This window comes from Medicago sativa, chromosome 7, assembly GCF_051527215.1.
Source record: "Medicago sativa cultivar Bolivia chromosome 7, Bolivia_mono, whole genome shotgun sequence".
In the NCBI taxonomy this organism is placed as follows: Eukaryota; Viridiplantae; Streptophyta; class Magnoliopsida; order Fabales; family Fabaceae; genus Medicago; species Medicago sativa.
The window spans coordinates 14,358,580-14,380,494 of NC_140755.1; the positions used below are offsets into that span (position 1 = coordinate 14,358,580).

The following is a 21,915-nucleotide window of genomic DNA, read 5'->3' on the forward strand; positions in this document are numbered from 1 at the left end:
CCTTTTGCTTATAATTTTCATGCTCTTATGCCTTATCCTACTAACCACTTTCATTTCATGTTTCATGCATCCCATAAGCTCCTCTCATCTCATATTCATCTCTATTTTTCTTGCAATTTAATTTTTACCAAGAGTTAGAATGTAAAAAAAAACTTAGGATTTCTTGTACTTTATTTTTATGCAATTTTAATTTCTTGCAAGACCATAGAATGTAATTAGGGCATGATGTAATAAGGACAATGGACTATAATAATGTACACCGACACAAGCACCGACACATGCACACACATCACTTTAGATATATGCTTAGGTTATGCATGTTTAGATGTATGTTTAGGATGTTTAGATGAATGCCTAGGATTTATACTTAGAAAAAATCAAATTTCCAAAAATATGAACCAACTTCACTCAAATAATTTTCCAAAGAAACCTTGGGATCAAAATCTCACTGAATTTTCCTTTTATTTTCTTAATCAAAATTTCAATGAATTTTAATCATACTTAGACCTTTTTGCAAATAACTAATTCAAACCTCACCTTTTTCTTCAATCTCATGCCTTTGAGGCCTCTCAATCTCCATTCTTCAAATTCCAATTTTCAAACTTAAAATCAACCAACAAAGACAAAAACATTTTTTGAAAGCGAACTACGACGGATTTGATCCCTTAAACGGGTACGTAGGCAAGGACAAAATTCCTTCAATTCAAATAAAACAAAATTTTAATCACATTCTTCTCCCTCCAATTCTTCAATTAGAATACTCTTAGGTTTAATATCACTTTTTCAAATAGCATTTAAAAATAAAGCGCGCGCGTAGAAAGTAAAGACGGTTCCTATTGGATACTATAGTGGTTATGGGTGCCTAACACCTTCCCGTAGCGAAAACAACTCCCGGACCTCGATTCTCAAGGGTTTTGCTTATTTTTTCCCTTCCCAAGAAAAATGAGATATCACCGGTTAAAAAGGTTCAAACGTAATCAATGTTTGACACCCGAAAACCAAGATAAAACAATAGTATATGAGAAAAGTGTATTTGACACAATTCAAGAAATCTTTGAAATTGTTCAAAGAGTTTAACAATGAAGTAAAAGAAATAGGTTTGAAAAGTATAAAGACCATATGAGTAAGTCGTGATGGTAAATGCTTGATTAATGAGTATAATTATTATTTATATCGCTTCATGTTTGACATGAATCGATCTAAAATAGTTTGGTTATAACTCATTGACTCTTGATGTTAAATTAAATTACAGTTATTCTTCACCCACTACAAGTTCCAATAGAGTAATCATAAAGACACCATATTAGATATGGAGGTAAGAGTACCTAGTTTTTGACTTTATGATAATTTGAGGTTATATGGTTTATTAGATAAACTAAACTACAAATTAAATGAATGTACATTTGTGGAGGTACCCTAAGGAAACTAAGGGATACTGATTATACATCACCTTTCATGACAATAGTCGTTTGTCTCTAGATCTGGAGTATTCCTATTAAAGGAGTATGTCTCTGCAGGAGCCAGTGGGAGTGTTGTAGAACTTGAATTAAGTCAAGTACCATAAAATACATGTATCTTTAAGAATGGAACATGAACTAATTCAACAAAGGGTTGTTGTTAAATCACCAGTTCGAGTAGCACAAGATCTAGATGAGTTTGATATGTCATATCACTACAATGAGTAACATGATTTTGTCATGGCTCAACAAGGTGTTATGATTTTCATGGTAGATGAGCCCCAAACTTACTAGAAGGTCGTAAATGGCCTGAACTTTGAGAAATGGCTAAATGCCATGGGATCTTATAAAGAATCCATGTACACAAACCATATATGGATATTGGTTAAATCATCCAAATGAGTATGACTCATGAGATGAATGTGAGTTTTCTTGTAGAAAGCTGAAATGGATGGTATTATGAATACATTTAAGATGTGATTGATTGTAGAAGGTTTCATGCAACTCGTGATGCAAATCTTGACGAAACTATTACATCATCATAATGCTTAAATCTAACGATCTCACTTGTCATTATTGTATAATGCAAATTCTAGGAGATGGACAACGATGTTGCATTCTTTAATTAGAATGACCTTGTATATGTATTTGACATATATGTAGGGTTTCGTTAATCCAAAGGATGCTAGAAAGGTATATATATTACAAAATTCATGTATGAATTGGAGCAAGCTTCTTGAAGTTGAATTATTTGTTTTATTAGTGAAGTTTTATGAAAAACTTTGATTAATAAAAATCTTGTGCACACAAGGAGAATAGTGGGAGCATTGATATTAGTTTGGTGGAGTATGTGGATGACATACTAGTCACCAAAACAATTTATCTACACATATGAGACATGGTTAGAAAATTATTTTCAATATGTACCGAAATTGATTGTAGTGTTCGACACTAGAATACTTTCAAGAATATCCATGGATGTCTTAAAGGACTAAGGATTGTTTCTTGAACACGGATTAAAGGAACATTGTAAAGAAGTTACAATGATGCTGACTTTAATATCGGTGTACAGTATATCCAAATCGCAATTTGGAATAAATGCTATGCTTGGATATCAACTATGAAATTTGTAAAAGTACAAGCTTCAAATAGTTGTTGTTTCTATTACATATATCAAATATATATGATTTGGATTGTTTAGCTCATAACTGAGTGAAACCATGTGTCTCTTGCGTTGCGGATTCCATTGATCCCGTCTGAGGTGAAATTGGTTTAATCTTGCGAGCAATGAATACTTGATCTCACCAATAATCCAAATGTATACTTTGACACTTCAATTTCTTTTCGATGGAAGATCGAAAGTGGAAATTGAAAGAAGTGTAACCTACCAACATAGGAAAGTGTTCCTTATCTACTAGAATAGTATCATGCCCAGGGTGTGCTTGATGCTAACAGTTGATCAATATATATTGAGTTAATATTTGATTGGCTTTTAGTGCTAGTGGGAAATTGTTGGAGTAAGCCCTAATATCCAATCAAAATTGATTGGGTTTGGCTTTGTATCATGATATTGATATAAATATATATTGTGAATATATATAATAATAAGGCATTTCTTTATTGATTTTGTTATGTTTCAAAATAATAAAGTCCCTAGAATAGATAGTTCATGTAATGGAATATTAAGTGTGACTTAATCATGAGATTACATTACGTAAAGAACGCTATTCTTAAACATATCCATAGTCAAGCTTTAATATGAATTGGGATAATAATAAAGCATAAAGACTATTATGTATGTAGACTGATGACCGCATCTCATGGGTCATTGATATTGAGATATTAAGTCTATACATAGGTATAAATATTAGGAGTAATATTTATACTGGATTGACCCACCGTGAGAATACTACATAGTATGTTATGAAAATGTCATAAGATATTCTCACAATGATAATAATGTATATCGCTCTTAGACCTGAAACCACTATGATCCCTAGATGTGGACTCAAGTGCTTTGTTGCCATTCTAACGTTGTCTGTAAAAGGATAACCATAACGTTGGTTGATGGGTACTTGATGAAGCATGCTGAGGGACATGAGTGTCCTAGATGGGATTTGTCCCTCCTCATAAACGGGAGATATATCTTTAGGCCTCTTGATGAAATATGACTGTAAAACTGCATGGCCATGCCGAACTAAGTCAATATAAGATATTGGACTTGTTCGTTATTCAGTATATTTCGGAATCAAGAAATATAAATATTGATCTATACAAGGGTGACAATATCTATGCCTTGGGATCAATAAAGATATCGAGACAAAGGAGTAATTGTACACATGAGTATTATCATGGAAAGGTTTCGTCAGATCACTTGACATTCTTGTCACTTGGGTAGCAATGATGTGTTGCTAGATACCGCTCATTGTTTATAATATTAAATGTTAGATTTAATATTATTGCCAACGTGACTAGAACCTAAAGGGTCACACACAAAGAACAGTCAAAAGAGAAATATATAAGTATGACTTATATAAGGGGTGCGTTTAGTAAATAACGCTGATTAGTTAGCAAAATTACTAAACTCGTTGTTGGGCTTACTGAAGCCCAATAGTGACTTATGACTTGCAGAGCACACTAGAAGTTCTATAAATAGAACTCTGGTGCTGAAGTTTTTGGTTACACGTTTTGAAGCAACCCCTTTCTTCTCTGCACTTCCAATTCATTGGCTAGCACCGAGTTTTGGAGGAGCAATATATAGATCAATATATTGTCACCCTTTCTTCTCTGTTCGTGTGGACTTGCTAGAGGCTTTGCTGCTTGCTGCTTGCTTGGCTGTGATCGAGATTCCAGTTTCCAGTTCCAGCTTTCAGATTCCACAGTTCAAGGTAACAATCGAATCACTGATTCATGTTTGAATTTCGTAATGATCCAAGGAATGAAAATCGAAAATTTTCCGCTGCTTCTACTCCATTCTTTTATTCGATTTTCCTTCACTAGTGTCCACCAACACATTGGATATCATGTCAGACTTACAGTGCACTGAGATATGCAAAGCTAAGTTGTGGTGTTTCCCTGCTTCGGGGAGTTCATCGTCACCAAACCACAAGTTATTACAAGCAGTAATGTTACCCACTATTCCATCGAAATGATCCACGGAGACTTCATGATCAACATAGGCCTGTTCCAGTACTTTCATCAACACTTTCCTGTGAGCTTCTGAGCTCAGGAGCAGAGACAAGATGGATATTTTTGACGGAGTTTGCAGCAGCTGGTCTACAATCTTATAATCGCTCTTTTTGATGAGCCTCAGAATCTCGTCCAGATTAGACTCTTCAATAGACTGGCCCGATGGGCTGGCATTCTTGTCAACAGGAGGAGCAACCGGTGGAGTTACTGCGGCAGCAGGTGTAACGACCTTCTTCTGGAACAAGGGTGGACGGACCCTTCCACTTCTCAGAGTTGTAGTTTCTTCAGAAATATTATCAACCGCGGCTGGGGATACCAGAGGCACTTCCACTCCATTCTCAATCATAGTTGCATTATACTTGTAAGGGATTGCCTTAGTAGAGGCATAAGATACCGGGCCAGTAGCCTGATCACCAAAGGTTCAACATTCCTTGTCTGAGGCACACTCATAGCAGGAGAATCATGAAATACTGGCACAATCACACAAACATCGCTAACAACCAGATGCTTAATGTCCATTAGGCTCTGTATATCATCTTGCACCACACAACAGCCCATAGGGTTCTGAAGACACTCTGAACAGGAAGCATGATCGTGATTAAACAAGGAAGCTTGGCAAAGCTTGACATGTAGCGACACCAAAGGAGTAGCAACATTACGGACATCTAAAGTGGGAGCCTTTCGAGGAACCCGAGATGTTTCGACTTTATCAAAAGCCTCAATCATGTTAACAGCTGAATGGTCTGGAAATGGATTGTCAAGAACGTGTGGAACACTATTTTCAAAAAGCCAATCATCCCCTGTCCATTAGATCCTTTACAACGTACTTCAAAGCATAGCACCCTTCAAAATCGTGGCCCTGAGCGCCCTGATGGAATTCACATCTGAGATCCTGTCGGAACCTGGGAGGCAATGGCGTAGGCGGAGGCTTGCCTTGCCTGGTGATGCAATGCCCTTTAGCAAGTTGAGTTGGGAGCAGATCAGCATACCGCATTGGTATTGGTGGAAAATAAGGCCTGGGCCGAGGGCCCTGTTGTTGTGGCTGTTGCTGTTGAGCAGGAGGCTGCTGTTGTACCTGCTGAGCGATGGCATTAACGGATACTGGTGGTTGACCCAGTGGCAGAGGATATTGCTGGTAGAATTGTGGGAAGAAGGGATGTTGAGAATACTGTATATATTGGTAGGGCAGAGGTAACTGAGCAACATTAACAGGAGCGACAGCAGCTGTGGACTGGTTACCGGATACCATCCCTACTTCAGTTTCCTTTTTCTTATGGTGGCCATTACCATACTTCTTTGGCGCGCTAGCTGAGGACTCACCTTTTTCAAGAATAATGATGCCTTCTCTGACAGCATCCTCTAGACGAGTTCCCATAGTAACCATGTCGGAGATATTATTTGGTGCAGAGACTATCATCCTTTCAACATATTCCTTCTTCAAAGTTTTCAAGAATGTCTGTGTCAGTTCTTCCTCATCGAGCCGAGGAGAAACACGGGCAGCTGCCCCTCTCCATCTCTGAGCATATTCACGGAAGGTTTCATCTGACTTCTGAGACAAAGACTTAAGAGAATCTCTATTCGGCTTCAAGCGGGTGTTAAACTCATAATGATTTTCAAAAGCAGCAGCGAGTTCCTCAAAAGTATGGATATTGTCTTTACTCAAGCCAGTGTACCAATCTGCCGCATCTTCTGTCAAGCTATCCTGGAAGCAGTGGATCATTAGCGCATCATTATCTGCGTAGTTGGCCATCTTCCGGACGTACCGAATGACATGGCTATGTGGACAAGAAGATCCATTGTATTTGTCAAAATCTGGCACTTTGAACTTCTTAGGAACCTCAAATCGGGATACCAGACATAGATCACGAGCCTTAGCAGAAACACCGTTCCCACGGCTAGCTTTGACCTCGCGGAGCTCTTCTGCTAGCTCTCTTAACTGTTCTCTCATAGCCTCTATTATGGGGTCCTGTCCACGCGGAGTGTCAACATCGATTACCTGTTGCACAGTGTGCACAACAGGATCGGTAACAACAGTAGTCACTTGAGGCATAGAAGTACTTGTAAAAGCAAAAGTTGTTATAGGAATCTGTCCTTGATTGCCAATACCAGGAATACCAGCCGCAGTATTAGGAGCATAGAAAGCTGAGAGTCCATAAGGGCGTCCATTGGGCATAACAAACCGAGCATCAGAAGCCACAGTGGATAATGGGATGGATGGAATCATTTCGATAGTAACTGGGACAGACGTGGCTGGTTGTTCTTGTGCAGCCATCAGAGTAGACATAGTGTCATGAGCCTTAGCCAAGTCTTCATTCATAGCAGCCAATTCGGCGCGGAGCTGAGCATTTTCTTCTTCAAAGTTAGCCATGTTTCTTCTCTTGTACAATCTTGTCTGATGAACTCTAGCTGGTTGGTGAATCTTGCGTACACGAGCCACCTTTCAGACTGCGACGGAAAAACCAGGAGGCAATGAGCACGAGGGAAGTTTTTTTGTGACCAATGAATGCATATGATGCATGAGATGTGTAAATGCATATGCAAAAAAGACTCTTTTTTGTGTTATCGAAGGGCTTTAGACAAATTAGAAATTTGTAAACATTACTAAACAACTGAAACATCATAACTAGACGAAACATTCAACCATCACAAGGTCTTACAAGATAATTCCCTTTGAAATACTAAGCCAAGGGATAGACTTTGGAATGTAAAACAACATAAACAACAACTGAAAACAACATGAAACAGAAATCCTCAAGCGTAGGAAGTGGAAGGATCATCCTTAGACTCAGACTCAGACTCGTAGCTGCAATATCGGGCATAGAAGTCACGGGCACCCCTAGCCCTCTTGGAATCCCTCATAAGCAACTTATCCTTTTCTTTAATTTCTTTTCTAGCCTTAGCCAACTCCTTCTTCAACGTCAAAACCTCATGAGTCTTCTGCTCATCTTTTCCATCCAAAGTCATGATCGAATTCTCAGCCTCATAATATCCAGTCTTCCACTGATGCTTCTCTCGGCTCTCCATAGCTAGATGCTCCTGATACATCTCCTAAGTAGACGGAGGTAGAGGTAAAGGCATGGTTGGAATAGATGCGGACACATATCTCATGGCGGGGTAAGGCGTGCCAATCTTCTTGGCCTGGTTTATTACCCATTGAGTATAGGCCTCATGAGCAATACCGAACCTCACACCCATATGCTTCACATCTCTCTTCCTAATCTTGGACCAAGCCTCTATGAAATCTTCTCTTATTCTTGTAGGAGCATTAGAGTAATGGAAGAAATAAGGAGATGTAGCAAGATAGATGGGCTTCTCTATCATCGGGAAACCAAATTGTCGCAAAGCGAGCTCCGGGTTATAGTTGATTCCACCCCGGGTACCAAGAAGAGGTACATTAAGAAACTTTCCACCACCGAAGATAATTTCTTTGACTCTAGCAGCGGGGGTGAGCTAAACCACTTCATTAGGGGTGAGAGCCATAATCCGCTGTGAAATAGTCCAATTCTCTGGATTATCATGGAAAGACTTCGGAAGGTGCGAAATAAACCACCTATATAAGAGAGGTACACAGCAAATGATGTATCCACGACCCTTTCCGAATCGATCGTGAATAGCATGGTATGTGTCAGCCAGCAAAGTAGGAACCAGATTCTTGGAGCGGAAGATTATAATAGCATTCATATCCACGAAGTCATCAAGATTTGGAAAGAGGATAAGCCCATAGATGAGTAGTGCAAGAATAGCCTCAAGAGTGTCCTGACAAGTGGTTTTGAGATTGGCTTTCTCAAGTAGATACTTCGAAGTGAATCCTCGGACGTGAGCCTTAGTGACAAGATTCTTGGAAACATCGGAGGTCTTGAGGTAGAGATCACGGACAATAGCCAAAGGAGTAGGGGGATGCTCAAGACCCGTGAAAGGTGTCCCCTCGGCAATAGATAAATCCATCTAGCAAGAATAAGCCTTGAGTGTGGGCACCAACTGAAAGTCGGGAAAAGTGAAGCACCGATAATCCCGATCATAGAATTGCACTAGAGTGTGTACAAGCTTCTCATCCAGATTAGTCCGGAGAAGAGTAAGTAAGTACCCGTAACGACGTCGGAAACCGGTCGGATCCTTGACCTTGAGTGCCAAATCTCTCAAACTAGCCAAATCCACTTCCTTGAACTTGTAGGACTTAGTCTTCCCCATTCCTACAATGTTTACAAATTCAATTTGTCTAAGCCCTTCGATAAATGCATGGAAAAAAGTTTATGCATGCATACATGTATGCATGTATGCATGATCACATTCAAGCACGGAGAGAACATGGTGGGTTGAGATTTAAAGTCAAGGAGTCATGGGTGGACACGACGTCCGGTGATACTAGGGCTTTGGGTAATAGTAACCGGGTTCTACAAAAGGTTCCCAAGTCGCAACCTCTCCTACGTATATCATGGTGCCACGAGACAAACACTCGCTCCATGATTATCCGTAAGAAGATTTAACTTGAGTGTAGTATCGCGTGACGACTAAAACTCGAGACAACACTCGGTTTAGCCTCCGCACTACATCCTAGAAAATGGCCATGGATGGGTTCGGTTATCTACGGTCCATAACGTCATAGAACAATTGGAAGCAAAGTGCATAAACGCGACAACACGCGCCGACAACATCACCCCCAAAATGCCTCAGCTATGTGGGATTGATCGCATAATCCAATACACGAGGCAACCCCCGGATTGAATTGTCGATTATATCCCCCCTAAATCCTAAGTTCACTCTGCCCGGGTGTAGGGCTTTAATATTCTCACCCCCACACGTTTTGCAAGAATTTAAACATTTATTCACATAAGAAAGCAAGTAAAGGAAACAAGTAAAATCAAAAGCGCAAGCGTGAAAATAAAGACTAGGTATAACTCTCAAATCTCCCCAGTGAAGTCGCCAGCTGTTTTATCTTGGTTTTTCGGGTGTCAAACATTGATTAAGTTTGAACCTTTTTAACCTTTGATATCTCATTTTTTCTTGGGAAGGGAATAATAAGAAAAACCCTTGAGAATCGAAGTCCGGGAGTTGTTTTCGTCATGGGAAGGTGTTAGGCACCCATAACGACTATAGTATCCTATAGGAACCGTCTTTACTTTCTACGCGCGCACTTTATTTTAAATGCTATTTGAAAGTGTTATTTACACCTAAGGGTTTGCTAGGTTAAGAATTGGAGGGAGAAGAATGTGTTTGAATTTTGTTTTATTGGAATTGGAGAAGTTTTGACTTCTTGCCTACATACCCTTTTAAGGGATCAAAATCCATGTAGTTCTCTTCCAAAAAATGTTTTTGCTTTTGTTGGTTGATTTTAATTTTGAAAATGGAATTTTGAAGAAAGAGAGAGAGAGGCCTCAAGGGCATAAGATTTGGAAAATGTGAGGTGTGATTAGTTACTTTGCAAAAAAGGTCTAAGTATGATTAAAGTTCATTAAGGCTTTTTGTTTAAGAAAATAAAGGGAAAATTCAATGGGATTTTGATCCCAAGGTTTCTTTGGAAAATTATTTGAGTGAAGTTGTTCATGTTTTTTGGAAAAGAGAATTTTTCTAAGTATCGTGATTCCTAAGCATACATCTAAGGCATATATTCCCTAAACATTCATCTAAAGTATCCATGTGATGTGTGTGCATGTGTCGGTGCTTGTGTCGGTGTACATCATTAGAGTCCATTGTCCTTTACATATGCCCTAGTTTACATGCTATGGTCTTGCAAGAATTTAAATTGCATAAAATAAAGTACAAAAAAACCTAGGTTATACATGCTAAATCTTTGCAAGAAATGTAAATTGCAAGAAAATTAAATCTAGAGAAAAGAGATGAGAATGCTATGAATGAACCATGATTGAGAGGGTTAGTAGCATAATATGGCATAATAGCATAGAAATTATAAGCAAAAGGGACACTAAGCAAAGTAGCAACAACTTGACAAAAAGTAACAAAACTCTTAACATAAAGGTAGCAAAATATACCTAAAATTTATCACAATGTCCAAACAAGTGTATGACCTATAATCCTCATATCATGACAATTTTTCAAAGGTTTTATTGCAGCAATAATGTGAGAATTATAAGAACATATTCAAGTCAAGAGTTATGATACATTTTTAGATACATTTGGCACTTTATTTTCACAAACAAATATTTACATGACTTGTAAAACAAGTAATTAACCACAACACATTAACATTCAGTAAAAACACCTTAAATACAGAGGTAAACTCATCACAAATTCACACATCACAAATCAAGGACATGTATCAAGAATTAGGATCAAGATCATGCAATTTTTCACAAGATTTTAACACTAAATATCACAAATAAGCAAGAAAATCATCACATTATTTTTTACTAGTTTTTAATATGCAAAATCACCACAGAAACATCACAAAATGAACAAGAAACATACATGAATTTTTGTAGATTTTTTAAAGGATTTTTAGGCATGGCAGGGGGTGTAATTATCAAGCAACAGTGTTAAAATAGCAAAAATGTAACGAAAGGATGAGATCCAGTACAAAAGGCCCAAGCCCAAGGTTCTTGATGGATCTGGACTATCAAACGCATCAGGAGCGTTGGATTGATCCAGCTCCATCTAAACCTAGATCCAACAGTTCAAAACATTTGGTTCAGAGGTGAACCAGACTGGTTCGAACGAACCGGTCCGGTTCACACTCTTATAAAAACACACAAGGCCGGTTCAACATCAATTCCACTCTTCGCTTCTCTCTCTAGGGTTACACTTAGAGAGAGAAGCTCTCCCCTCTCTCTTCTCCTCCGATTTTTTCCTCATGAGGTCCAGCGAGTTCAACGGCGCCGGTACGGTGGTTCGCCGGTGGCGCCACCGTACCTACGTGGTTTTTCAAAACTTTTTACATCTTTGAACTCGCCTTCTTCTCCTGCTTACGATTTTGAAACTGTTTTTTGGAGGAAAGGCTTGGATCGGAGTAGATCTACGATTTTGTTTCGGATGCAAACTTTGAATACAAAACGAGGAAAAAGAAGAGAGAAAAGGCTCACCGCGGTTTTAATCGGAGGAATACGAACAAGAAACGCTCGCTGGAGATCTTAGAACTTTCTTCGAACCGGTGAGTTGCTTCGAATCTCCTTTTCACCGAAAATAAATCGGTGAAACCTCTCTTTCGCTGTTGATTTTGCTTCCTCTTCCTTTCTGGAATGAAAATTCTTCTTCTCCGATTCGAAACCGCTTCGATCCTTCTTCTTCTCTACTCAAACCTCTTCCCTGTGATCGTATGAAAACGCCATTGTCGTGGTGAATTCGTACTGGAATTGCAGAGAATAGCGGTTCAATGATGAAGATTCGACCTCAAATCTCTGAGAACCGCGAAGAATTTGCTTGATTTTGGCTTTGAATTCGGTTCTGGAGAATTAGGGTTTGTGATTGTTCTTTTGTGCTCTTGAGTTTTCTGAAGCTTTTGATCTAACTGAATAGAGAGAGAAAATGTTACTCTGTTTGTGATGTGGCGGTTACGGAATGGTGATTTGGCACTGAATGATTGATTCCCTTATTCTGAGTGTGATGTGTCGTATTTATAGCTCACAAGTGTGATGCCTTGGCCAATAGCTTGCTGACATGTGTTCCTGGACTTGTTTGGCTCGGATTTGGACTGAATTTGGGACTTGGACCATTCTGCAATTTTTGAAATTCAAAGGACTAAACTGCAAAATTTGAAAAGACTAAAAATTGCACTTTTTATAACATGGAGGACTAATCTGCAATTAAGAAAAAGGACTAAAAAAGCAATTTTAAAACCAAAAGGACTTAAATGCAATTTTTAAAACTTTGAAAGACTAAAATGCAAATTAAAAATAAAATTGGGTAAAAATGTAAAATGGAAAATAACGTAAAGTGAAACAATTAAAAAACACAAAAAGGACTAAAACGAACCAACTACAAAAATGAGGTACTTTAAAGTAACCTCTCTCTGTCAAAATTTTATGTGAAATGACCAAAATGCCCCTAGGGACTAAACTGACTCAAAATGACTCAAATGCAATTTTTGAAATGGATTTTAACATGGAATTGAAACAAAGGTTTATACAAACCAATTGAAAAGACTCAGAGACAATTTTCAGAGATTAAAATGAGTTTGAATGCAGGAAATGACTAAAATGCCCTTTTCGATGATATTTGCAAATAAACTTGAAATAAAATGCAGAGAAATATGCAATTGATCAGAGACAAATTCAAATGACTTGGAATGCAAGAAAACCCTTTTGGATGGCTTTAAATGCAAGAAAACACAGACAAATATACAGTTGAAAATATTTTCAAAACAAAGACAGTAAAATATGCAGATAAAGCATGGTAAAATATCAGGGCAAAACAATAGCAAAGTGGCAACCTCTCAAGAGTAATAGACACATATCAAAGATGGAAACATATTTTGAGCAAGTATTTTTAGGTCCAAAATTAGGGTATGACAATACCCACAATAATTGCTAGCATGAGGCCTGAAACTACAATTACAACAACAAAATGTGTGTTGATCTTAATTTTTTTGGCGATTGGTTTGAAATTTTTTGATGTCGGGGAGATAGACCAATGAATTTTGATATTTGCCCTGCAAGATTATTTTTATCACTTATTTTGAAAATCTCAATTCCATTCAGCAGGACATCACGATATACTGTGTAAGTAGCTTCTGGTGCTCGTTGAAGCTTGATTGAAAGATTAACTCTTTCAATTTGAGAGCTTCCTTCTTGAGAGTACATAGGCACAACATAATCCTTATGAGTAGGAACCATAGGTGCACCACTCCACAATATCACATCAGCGTTTTCCTCAGCCAAATTGTTAGCAATGAAAATCTGAAAGGCTCTGTCACCTGGATTTTGTGCTTTCAGACTAAACTCACAAAAATGTAACCTTACCATATAAGTAAAAGAAGAATCAACTTCGAAATTCCAAGTTACATTGTAATCCTCTGTCGCATTCATTCCGTAACTTCTTGCAGTTAAGTATACAGCTTCTGGCGCAGTGTACTTTGGAATGGTGTTGTTTAGATAGGTAAGTTTATGTGTAAAGTCACTTGATACACTATGTGGATATTGTTTTTCCAAGTAATGAGGATAATCATTTTCCCAATTACGAAACATACCTGTATCATGATTTGGTGGAACTTGATTTTCACCTACGTTGACTCTATAAACTGTCTCCATAGCTTTGTTGTTAAGAATCTGGTATTCATTGCTGTCAAAACCAAGTATCTTTAAATGGTAGTTCGTGTCATTGAGATCAGTGTAATAGAGAAAAGAAGGCATTGACACAATCTCAATTCCGTTGATGAAAGCTAAACCATTTAATTGGTTTGTGTTTGTATATTTAGGAATGAAAGTTATGTTTAGCTTCTCATTTGGAGTAATTTGGATGCAATATTCTTTGGTGATTGTCTTGTTATCGTTTGAAAGCCAAAGTGAGGGATTAAAGTCTTTGAGAAGGGTAAGGTTGGTTCCTACGTTGACTGTGAAGAGGGCGTTGGAGGTTTCAATGTGTTCATACGATGTTGGGTAAAAATAGAGGTGAAGAAAAATAGGGCCATTGGCGATGGAGGAAAATGAGAATGTGAAATTCGAAAAAGAAATACGTGCAGAGGTGAAGGGAATTCGCTTAACAGAATCAGAGTTAGGATTAACATTGCCTTTAAAAGACGGGAGTTCGGTTTGTGGTTCAATGATAGAGAATAATTTGGTGTTATCCCTGTCCCCAACCCATGTTCGATTTTCAAAGATAGTATCGTTGGAGTGGCCACAATTCACAACTAAAATATCATATGAGCAGTTAACTACTTGAGGGAACAAAAGAAGGAGAAACAAAATACTATACAGTAGGGTGATTTTACTAGGAATTACTATGTTCTATAGGAGGTTGGCCATAGCTAAAGAATTTTTGTTGAAGTTTGCCATGCAAGAAGTTGCATTTATTGAGGGGGAACGTGTATATTGGATGGGAAAATAATATTCCAACTTTCAACATCATAATGACAATCAAATACACAGTGTTTACTTAAATTATTTTCCTACAGTGGAATTTAGAATTTTTAAGCCATGTTTTGGGATTGAACTTTATAGATAACATATAATTGGAGTAAGAGTCTCCGTTAAAGATAGACAATTCTTTCTACAAAAAAGTTATAGGGTTAATTCGCGCAAAGATTAGTCATTAACAAATACGATAGATGCTTCACATATAGTTTGATTTAAACAAAAATAACATGTGCTTGTGTTGGTGTATTATTTTTGAAGTCCATGTTATGGATTAGATGAAAATTGTAAATGAAAGAGAGATATAAAAATATATGGTATAATGTATCATATCCTAAATTCGAATTTCAAATAATTAAATTGTAGCCATCGAATAGGGAATTATTTTCTAAAGGAAAATGCTACTTCTCAAGAAAAATAGCTTCAAGAATTTTTCAAGAAATAGTTGGCAAATTTTAATTGGATGATTTATTTGTCTACTTCCTATTTTTCAGCCACACCTCCTTGAATTGTGGCAAATAGTGCATTGTGATTGGCTATTCTTTATTCTTGAAGAATTCTTGATGTTATTTTTTTAGAGATATAACATTGCTCTTTTCTAAAACGTATTACCAGATAAGGAAATCACTAAGAAACAACATGAATAGGCACTAGCCACGAAATTAGTCACAACTTTGAAATCGTCAAACTTTCCTTTGATAGGGAGATTTAAAACGAATGAGTGGTAGGAGTACACTTGAGCTTAGAAAAATCTACTAAAAAATATATTGGGTCATGTTAACTAGTATGTGTAGATTTTATTCACACAAAAAGTATGTGCAGAAGTTTAATAGAAAAGGAAAATTCATTTTAAACGAAAAAAGTAAATTAAACGGATTGAATAATTCAACACGAAGGAGAGAAAGTGATGTTATAATGGAGAACAAGTAATAAACAGATCTAGCTTTCTTTCTTACAATCAAATATAATATCCAACTATGAAATTTTTGGATCAAGAGCGCATAAGAAAACTCACACACCAAACAACGATTCCTCCAACCATTGTTTTCTTCATTCCGCGAGTGGTTCGATATCAGTAACTTGATTGAATGTGGCTCAAGGTTTCTGGTACAAATATTAGGGCACCTCCGGTGGAGGATTTCCAACACCGAGTTTTGCCAAGATGGCAACTCAAAGAAGCAATTATGACTGGAGTTTGCTAATAGTGAAAACGCCTTGTTGTTTGAATGAAAGTTACTTAGGAATTAAATGAAAAATATTAAAGAGGCCAATTAATTTGCAAGATATAGTTTTAGTCCAAACATAAGTTCTTTAGAGTTCACTATTAAAAATGAGTGATCCAGTTGTTTCAAGATATAATATGGCAATTCTGTCGAAAAAAAGATATAATATGGAAAAATTGTTGGGTCTTTGGGGGGAGCCAGGGGACCGCCACACTTGTTGGGTTGCAAGATATAGTTTTAGTCCCAACATAAGTTCTTTAGAGTTCACTATTAAAAATGAGTGATCCAGTTGTTTCAAGATATAATATGGCAATTCTGTCGAAAAAAAGATATAATATGGCAAAATTGTTGGGTCTTTGGGGGGAGCCAGGGGACCGCCACACTTGTTGGGTCTTTGGGGTCTTTGGGGGGAGCCAGGGGACCGCCACACTTGTTGGGTCTTTGGGGGGAGCCAGGGGACCGCCACACATCGAGTCGAGGCCAGAACAACCACACAAGCAAGAGAGACACCACACTCTTACCCAAAACCTTAAGGCAATGGGTTTATGGGTTCTCTTACTTATAAGGTGTTCAACCTTTACTCTTTTATCCGATGTGGGACATATAATGTAACACCCATACTAAACGTATCTAGAAAGTTTAGCATGAACGTTATTCTTGGTACTGGATACATTAAAATATACAACATAAATTTTTTCGAATGAATAATATTTACATCAAGTCACGTTCGTATAAATAATAATACAATACATCTCATCCATACATAAAAATACATCATTGATGTCCATGACGTCCTGCAGCGGTACGAACGAACCCTTGAAGTAATATCCATCCGGCTACGAGCATGCATAAACATCCTGCTTATCTGAAACAAATAAGGATTGGGATGAGACATAATGTCTCAGTGAGTTCCCCTAAATCCTAGGCTATAGGCAACCTCAAGGGGAAACTTACGGTCACCATGTGTCTACAATACAACCTGACGGTTGATTATACGTGTGTGGGGACTTGCATACTTAGACGGTAGTGCATACTAGAGCCGTCATAATCTTATCTTAACTTGTTATAGGCTTCACTTCCTATACGTGTCATGGCGGTCGAGGGGAACCTAAAACCGCATTGCCAAAGATACGCTCTACGTACTGAGGCCTAAACATAACAAATCATGGCACGATTCTAAACCGGACGATTAGGGGAAACCTAAGATCGTCATCGGCATAACATACTTTACTTGTTCTATTTCATATCTTGCTCTTGTCTTGTAGCATCTAATGCTCTTGCTCTTAACTTAATCATATATGTAATCTATCTTACATAATCATGAACATAATCATAAACATAACATAAATAGTCGTGCATGGAATCATAATCATAGCATACATAATCGTTCTTAAGTTCATTCATTAGGTTAGCGTTGAACAAACAAACATTATCTTGATTCATTTTACGGAGAGCCCCGGGTGGAGTAACCCCGAGAACAATCCCATACATGACCGATGTACGTACATCGGACTCCCTCGGTGTCGTGCGGGTCCCTTGCAGCTTGAACCGTTCTCCTTAGGTCGAGAACCTCCCGTATCCCCCTAGCGTGGATAACAAGAGACACAAGCACCTACGTCTTGTTTACTCAGTGACATGCGGGTCCCTTACGGCTTGAATCGTTCCCATTACAAGAACCCCTTGTATCCCCCTGACGTGGATATCAAGAGACATGTCACCTACACTTATTAAGTCATAGTCTTGTCGTACACATAAGTTAAACATCTTGCTTACTTACCTTGGAACCTTGATCGATCCGATTAGCGGTAACTTATACTTGTTCATACTTAACATGGTGGAGAGAAATAACCTATCAATCCACAACTTACATACTTGCTAAGTCATTCTAGCTCATGTGCGAAGAGATTATCCTTCGCGTCTTACTTACATATGTATTCATATTCCTATACTTGACATACTTAGGGATTCATGCTATCTTGCTAGTTCTCAACAACTATGTCGAGGCTCTACATTCATGCCCTTTCTTAATTCATCACTACCCGGACATATTACATAACATATCACTCTTGCGTATCATTTATCAACAAGTATTGTTAATTATTTGCCATGCCTTTCCCTTGATTAAAACCTTGTTTGGAATTGTACTTTAGGCACTTAGAATTGAGGGGTTCATAGTTTAAAAAGATACTGCAAGATCGAGCCTCGGATAGCCCTTGCTGGCCACAAAACGAATTGACAACACATGCTGTGCAGTCAATTTCGCCTGGCCAAATTCTCTCCGCCATGGCAAAATTTTTCGCCGTGGCGAGCTAAACGGCGAGCTACTCCAGAAAGCCCTGATCCCCAGCTCGCCAAGGCGAGCTAAATTTCGCCTGGCGAACTGTAGCAGTCCAGAATTCTGCAGAAAACGTGATTTTGCATAAAAACCTCAATTCAAGTGTTCTAATTCATTCTAATCATCCAAAACATCATAAAAACAGCTTATATCATGTGCATGACATCAATTAACAATATTTGATCATAAATGGTACAAAAGGGGTACTAAACATAATACTTGGAACCTAGAATTTTCATGTTAATCTTTCATGACATAAACATAATCCCAAGGGTAGGATATCTATCTATGGAACTCACCTAAATAAAGTTGCACAAGATTCCCAAGCTCAAGCAAGCCAAACCCTAGCTTTGATTCAACAAACATCCAAAGCCTTAGCTCATCATCCCATCTTCAAATCATCTTTCTCTTTGTTTCTTGATCATGAAGAATCATGGCTTAACATAGCTCAACTTCCATTCCAACCCAAACCCTAACTTGTAGAGCACATCTCTTAAGAAGTAAAGTGGAAAGCAAGCTTAATCCAAGTCATTTTAAGCTTCCAAGATCTTGTGGGATCCATAACCTTTGATTATTCATTCGTGGAAGGAGTTTGAGAAGAAGTGATGGAGTGGGAGAAAGAGAGGAATAGCGTGAGAGAAGGGAGAAGAAGGAGAGAAAGCCTTGCCAAAAATTAGGAAAGAGAAAGGATAAAGGAAAAATGAAGATATTTTGGTCCTTACCCAAATAAATATCCTTTCTTGTGCAATTTACCAAATTGCCCTTGCCTTAAATGTGTTGGACACAACACCGATACCTAACTCGTGCCCGAGTAACATTCCGTAATAAAATTCCACCATACTTGTTTTCATTAATTATCTGACGTCTGACACATTAAGCTGGTAATATTCCGCTACTGGCAGGCGGGATATTTCATTCTACCCCCCTTAAAAAAAAATTCCGTCCTCGAAATTTAGAGATCTCCTACCGATCATCTTGACAAAATCTTACCATCTTGGGTCTAAGCCATACGTATTCTATACGCACTTATTCATAGAGTTCGTCGTATCATGTCCTTATCTTATTTCTTAACCCACATGCAATTGAACATAGTCTTCTTGATCTTAATGTCATTCAAACTTAGAGTTTTCTTAGTATATCATGATTAAGAACTTACCTTGCTACACATAAACTTATTGTTTCGGATTTGTATCTTACCCGCTTATCATAAACCATTCATAAAGGTATCTTATCATAAACATGAACACTCAGGATTTGCCTTTTAACTAGAATCCTACCGGAGACCAGGTTTGCCCTGCAGTGCCTACTTACAACATTAAACATCTTTTCATGCATACATAATCTTATTGGGTAAACATATAATTCATACATCAATTTACTTACTATACCTTGAGACACATGTCTCTTTCTTGCATTACTCATATAAACGATTCTACGAATCTTTTTCCTAGTCTTAAGAAATCTTTCGATCTCATTGAGAACTTATTGCATCTTATCGCACCCGAACTAATGGGTAACTCATATAACTTGACATGAAGATGTGAAATCAACAATACCATTCATCTGACCACTAATCACCATCGTCGTGGTTCACATGCTCTTGAAACTTTCTAGCAAAACCATTTGCACATATATCAAACATTCTTAACACATTACCGTGTATCCTGTATGATATTGGTTTCATATAACGTTATTGTTTCCATAACGTGTGCATACTTTGAATTGTCACTACTTGTTAAATGATAACGATACGCGTTCTAGCATCTTGCTTAAAGAAATTTTCTTAAACTTTGGTATTCGGGTTCTTGGAACGTACAGATACATAACTAAAAAGATTTTCTCATTTCCAAAACTGATTGTGTAATGATCCCACAGAACCACCGGACGAGTTTCTATCCCACAGAACCACCGGATGACTCGCCCAAAACTTGTCCACGACCGGGCCCAAAACTTGTCCACGACCGTAAAAAGATTTTCTCATTTCCAAAACTGATTGTGTAATGATCCCACAGAACCACCGGACGAGTTTCTATCCCACAGAACCACCGGACGACTCGCCCAAAACTTGTCCACGACCGGGCGCAAAACTTGTCCAAGACCGGGCTTTGATGCCACTGTTGGGTCTTGGGGGGGGGGAGCCAGGGGGACTGCCACACATCGAGGCCAGAACAACCACGACCGGTTGGGTCTTTGGGGGGGGGGGGGGAGCCAGGGAGACCGACACACATCTTTGGGGGGGGAGCCAGGGGGACCGACACACATCTTTGGGGGGGGGGGGAGCCAGGGGGACTGCCACACATCGAGGCCAGAACAACCACCCACATCGAGGCCAGAACAACCACCGGGCTTTGATGCCACTGTTGGGTCTTTGGGGGGGGGGGAGCCAGGGGGACCGACACACATCTTTGGGGGGGGGGGGAGCCAGGGGGACTGCCACACATCGAGGCCAGAACAACCACCGGGCTCTGATGCCACTGTTGGGTCTTTGGGGGGGGGGGGAGCCAGGGGGACCGGCACACATCGAGGCCAGAACAACCACACAAGCAAGAGAGACACCACACTCTTACCCAAAACCTTAAGGCAGGCAATGGGTTTATGGGTTCTCTTACTTATAAGGTGTTCAACCTTTACTCTTTTATCCGATGTGGGACATATAACTCAAACTTGTACACAACAACAAAAATAAGAATCCCAAAATAACATGAAATGCTTTTAGAATTTGGATTGAGCTGCCAAAATCAATTCAAAAATAAGGTACGTTTCCACTTATAAACACATGTTTAAATCATATGTTATCCAATGTCGGACACTTGACGCGGCTCTCATTTTATATGATCATTTTGGTTCTCAGCAAAAAAAACTATGATACCCATGACAAATGCTAGCACGAGGTCTGAAATTGTAATGACAACAACAATACTTGATACGGGGGAGATAGATCAATGATTTTGATATTGGTCCTGCAATATTCCTATCCACATAATATTATAAATATACACAATATGCTATGCCTGCTTGTCTTTGAATAAATAATGCCACGATAAATTAAAAATGTGATGTCATCGCTACATAATAAGAAAAGAACTACAAATTGACTATTTTGTCACTTGTTAGCTAGTTGACGACCATTGACTTGATTGCATAAATATTACCAAGTATAAATTAATTTTGTTTACAAAAATCATTCTATTTTTTTTTTATAGATTCAACTCACTAGAGATTATTCTTGTTTTTTTTGTTGTTATCATTTTACTAGTAAGAAGAAGTTTCTACCACCGCACAACAATGATTAATCATAGAATATGTGGGACACATAAGTTAAGTTCTTCCATTGCAACCGAATTTTTTCTATTCGTAAGAGTCAATCATCGAACTCTTCACCACTTGATAACCATTGTTGGTCACTAGAGATAATTCCATTCGAGTTGTACAAGACATTAAATATGCGTATCTCTCTTAGCCGAATTTAAATCTTAGTTCACTATATTGTAAAAGTCTAATCTCTAACAGTAACCGCAACCTACTCTAGTTTTTAATCCAACCCATCTAATAACTTTATTAAATGGATCATATATTTAACTTCAATATTCAATTATACTCCAACTGTGTTAGATCTTCAAATTTTATTTGTTTATTAGTTTATTGTTGTAAAAAGTATCTCATACCATATACTAGAAAATAGATATCAATTC

At 38.2% G+C, this 21,915-nt stretch overlaps 1 pseudogene across 1 annotated transcript in view; it reads right to left on the reverse strand.

Moving 5' to 3' along the window:
- LOC146904468 (receptor-like protein kinase FERONIA) overlaps nt 1-14,855 on the reverse strand; it is a 53,353-nt pseudogene extending 38,498 nt beyond the window's left edge. Inside the window, exon 1 of the transcript XR_015020526.1 lies at nt 13,112-14,855. The product of XR_015020526.1 is annotated as a receptor-like protein kinase FERONIA (transcript). The remainder of the gene's footprint in view (nt 1-13,111) is intronic.
- Between the last annotated feature and the right edge of the window lie 7,060 nt (nt 14,856-21,915).